Here is a 5,000-nt window from a genome sequence, read left to right as displayed (position 1 = left end):
GGAGGCACTTTGAAAGCAACACGCCGTTGGAACTTTGAAAAATTTCGATGCGTCGCCAAAGTTCGTACTTTTCGATAAAATCTTCGTCCTATGATACATTTCGATCAAGAACTACATTGATCGTCATGAAACTGTTTTTTTTTTTGGGAGACGTGTACGCTCCTTTTCATAAAGGAGACTATCTTATTGCGAAAGTCAAAATCGCACGCTCTCACGGCGATTTGCCCCCGTATACGCCTGGGCGTAAGCCCGTGCGTCGCCGACCTAGCGGCCTGCCGATCGGTATTTAGAGGGAGGCACTTTGAAAGCAACACGCCGTTGGAACTTTGAAAAATTTCGATGCGTCGCCAAAGTTCGTACTTTTCGATAAAATCTTCGTCCTATGATACATTTCGATCAAGAACTACATTGATCGTCATGAAACTGTTTTTTTTTTTGGGAGACGTGTACGCTCCTTTTCATAAAGGAGACTATCTTATTGCGAAAGTCAAAATCGCACGCTCTCACGGCGATTTGCCCCCGTATACGCCTGGGCGTAAGCCCGTGCGTCGCCGACCTAGCGGCCTGCCGATCGGTATTTAGAGGGAGGCACTTTGAAAGCAACACGCCGCTGGAACTTTGAAAAATTTCGGGGCAAAGCAATACGCGGCTGGGACTTTGAAATATTTCGGAGCGCACCTAAAGTTCGTTATTTTGGCTAAACGGAGCGAAAATCTGCATTTATACCATCACGGACGTTAGTTTAATAGCGTTTAACGATGGATCCACGGTACAGAATGCAAAAATATGATTGTTAAAATTTTCGACTAATCGGTTCTAAGAGGCGAAGCAATACGCCGCTGGGACTTTGAAATATTTCGGAGCGCACCTAAAGTTCGTTATTTTGGCTAAACGGAGCGAAAATCTGCATTTATACCATCACGGACGTTAGTTTAATAGCGTTTAACGATGGATCCACGGTACAGAATGCAAAAGTATGATTGTTAAAATTTTCGACTAATCGGTTCTAAGAGGCGAAGCAATACGCCGCTGGGACTTTGAAATATTTCGGAGCGCACCTAAAGTTCGTTATTTTGGCTAAACGGAGCGAAAATCTGCATTTATACCATCACGGACGTTAGTTTAATAGCGTTTAACGATGGATCCACGGTACAGAATGCAAAAATATGATTGTTAAAATTTTCGACTAATCGGTTCTAAGAGGCGAAGCAATACGCCGCTGGGACTTTGAAATATTTCGGAGCGCACCTAAAGTTCGTTATTTTGGCTAAACGGAGCGAAAATCTGCATTTATACCATCACGGACGTTAGTTTAATAGCGTTTAACGATGGATCCACGGTACAGAATGCAAAAATATGATTGTTAAAATTTTCGACTAATCGGTTCTAAGAGGCGAAGCAATACGCCGCTGGGACTTTGAAATATTTCGGAGCGCACCTAAAGTTCGTTATTTTGGCTAAACGGAGCGAAAATCTGCATTTATACCATCACGGACGTTAGTTCAATAGCGTTTAACGATCGATCCACGGTACAGAATGCAAAAATATGATTGTTAAAATTTTCGACTAATCGGTTCTAAGAGGCGAAGCAATACGCCGCTGGGACTTTGAAATATTTCGGAGCGCACCTAAAGTTCGTTATTTTGGCTAAACGGAGCGAAAATCTGCATTTATACCATCACGGACGTTAGTTTAATAGCGTTTAACGATGGATCCACGGTACAGAATGCAAAAATATGATTGTTAAAATTTTCGACTAATCGGTTCTAAGAGGCGAAGCAATACGCCGCTGGGACTTTGAAATATTTCGGAGCGCACCTAAAGTTCGTTATTTTGGCTAAACGGAGCGAAAATCTGCATTTATACCATCACGGACGTTAGTTTAATAGCGTTTAACGATGGATCCACGGTACAGAATGCAAAAGTATGATTGTTAAAATTTTCGACTAATCGGTTCTAAGAGGCGAAGCAATACGCCGCTGGGACTTTGAAATATTTCGGAGCGCACCTAAAGTTCGTTATTTTGGCTAAACGGAGCGAAAATCTGCATTTATACCATCACGGACGTTAGTTTAATAGCGTTTAACGATGGATCCACGGTACAGAATGCAAAAATATGATTGTTAAAATTTTCGACTAATCGGTTCTAAGAGGCGAAGCAATACGCCGCTGGGACTTTGAAATATTTCGGAGCGCACCTAAAGTTCGTTATTTTGGCTAAACGGAGCGAAAATCTGCATTTATACCATCACGGACGTTAGTTCAATAGCGTTTAACGATCGATCCACGGTACAGAATGCAAAAATATGATTGTTAAAATTTTCGACTAATCGGTTCTAAGAGGCGAAGCAATACGCCGCTGGGACTTTGAAATATTTCGGAGCGCACCTAAAGTTCGTTATTTTGGCTAAACGGAGCGAAAATCTGCATTTATACCATCACGGACGTTAGTTTAATAGCGTTTAACGATGGATCCACGGTACAGAATGCAAAAATATGATTGTTAAAATTTTCGACTAATCGGTTCTAAGAGGCGAAGCAATACGCCGCTGGGACTTTGAAATATTTCGGAGCGCACCTAAAGTTCGTTATTTTGGCTAAACGGAGCGAAAATCTGCATTTATACCATCACGGACGTTAGTTCAATAGCGTTTAACGATCGATCCACGGTACAGAATGCAAAAATATGATTGTTAAAATTTTCGACTAATCGGTTCTAAGAGGCGAAGCAATACGCCGCTGGGACTTTGAAATATTTCGGAGCGTACCTAAAGTTCGTTATTTTGGCTAAACGGAGCGAAAATCTGCATTTATACCATCACGGACGTTAGTTCAATAGCGTTTAACGATCGATCCACGGTACAGAATGCAAAAATATGATTGTTAAAATTTTCGACTAATCGGTTCTAAGAGGCGAAGCAATACGCCGCTGGGACTTTGAAATATTTCGGAGCGCACCTAAAGTTCGTTATTTTGGCTAAACGGAGCGAAAATCTGCATTTATACCATCACGGACGTTAGTTCAATAGCGTTTAACGATCGATCCACGGTACAGAATGCAAAAATATGATTGTTAAAATTTTCGACTAATCGGTTCTAAGAGGCGAAGCAATACGCCGCTGGGACTTTGAAATATTTCGGAGCGCACCTAAAGTTCGTTATTTTGGCTAAACGGAGCGAAAATCTGCATTTATACCATCACGGACGTTAGTTTAATAGCGTTTAACGATGGATCCACGGTACAGAATGCAAAAGTATGATTGTTAAAATTTTCGACTAATCGGTTCTAAGAGGCGAAGCAATACGCCGCTGGGACTTTGAAATATTTCGGAGCGCACCTAAAGTTCGTTATTTTGGCTAAACGGAGCGAAAATCTGCATTTATACCATCACGGACGTTAGTTTAATAGCGTTTAACGATGGATCCACGGTACAGAATGCAAAAATATGATTGTTAAAATTTTCGACTAATCGGTTCTAAGAGGCGAAGCAATACGCCGCTGGGACTTTGAAATATTTCGGAGCGCACCTAAAGTTCGTTATTTTGGCTAAACGGAGCGAAAATCTGCATTTATACCATCACGGACGTTAGTTCAATAGCGTTTAACGATCGATCCACGGTACAGAATGCAAAAATATGATTGTTAAAATTTTCGACTAATCGGTTCTAAGAGGCGAAGCAATACGCCGCTGGGACTTTGAAATATTTCGGAGCGCACCTAAAGTTCGTTATTTTGGCTAAACGGAGCGAAAATCTGCATTTATACCATCACGGACGTTAGTTTAATAGCGTTTAACGATGGATCCACGGTACAGAATGCAAAAATATGATTGTTAAAATTTTCGACTAATCGGTTCTAAGAGGCGAAGCAATACGCCGCTGGGACTTTGAAATATTTCGGAGCGCACCTAAAGTTCGTTATTTTGGCTAAACGGAGCGAAAATCTGCATTTATACCATCACGGACGTTAGTTCAATAGCGTTTAACGATCGATCCACGGTACAGAATGCAAAAATATGATTGTTAAAATTTTCGACTAATCGGTTCTAAGAGGCGAAGCAATACGCCGCTGGGACTTTGAAATATTTCGGAGCGTACCTAAAGTTCGTTATTTTGGCTAAACGGAGCGAAAATCTGCATTTATACCATCACGGACGTTAGTTCAATAGCGTTTAACGATCGATCCACGGTACAGAATGCAAAAATATGATTGTTAAAATTTTCGACTAATCGGTTCTAAGAGGCGAAGCAATACGCCGCTGGGACTTTGAAATATTTCGGAGCGCACCTAAAGTTCGTTATTTTGGCTAAACGGAGCGAAAATCTGCATTTATACCATCACGGACGCTAGTTTAATAGCGTTTAACGATCGATCCACGGTACAGAATGCAAAAATATGATTGTTAAAATTTTCGACTAATCGGTTCTAAGAGGCGAAGCAATACGCCGCTGGGACTTTGAAATATTTCGGAGCGCACCTAAAGTTCGTTATTTTGGCTAAACGGAGCGAAAATCTGCATTTATACCATCACGGACGTTAGTTTAATAGCGTTTAACGATGGATCCACGGTACAGAATGCAAAAATATGATTGTTAAAATTTTCGACTTATCGGTTCTGGATCACTGAAAAATCAAAAAAAATTATTAATTTTGATTAATTAAATTACATATGTAGTTTTATATTGTTATAGTCTCGTATTTGTTAATGTTTTGTCGTAAGAAAATGCAAAAATATCGTTTTAATGTTTTCGTCTCATCGGTTCTGGATCGCTGAAAAATCAAAAAAAAATATTAATTTTGATTAATTAAATTACAAATGGAGTTTTATATTGCTATAGTCGCTTATTTGTTAATGTTTTACCGTAAGAAAATGCAAAAATATCGTTTTAATATTTTCATCTCATCGGTTCTGGGCGGTTTTAAAATTTTTTAAAATATTAATTAAACCCATGATTTACATGAGAATGTGAATTTATTATGTCCTGCATGTTAATTTATT

Source organism: Osmia lignaria, unplaced genomic scaffold, assembly GCF_051020975.1.
Source record: "Osmia lignaria lignaria isolate PbOS001 unplaced genomic scaffold, iyOsmLign1 scaffold0113, whole genome shotgun sequence".
Lineage (NCBI taxonomy): Eukaryota > Metazoa > Arthropoda > Insecta > Hymenoptera > Megachilidae > Osmia > Osmia lignaria.
The sequence above is the reverse complement of the archived record's forward strand: the minus strand, read 5'-3'. Positions refer to the sequence as shown.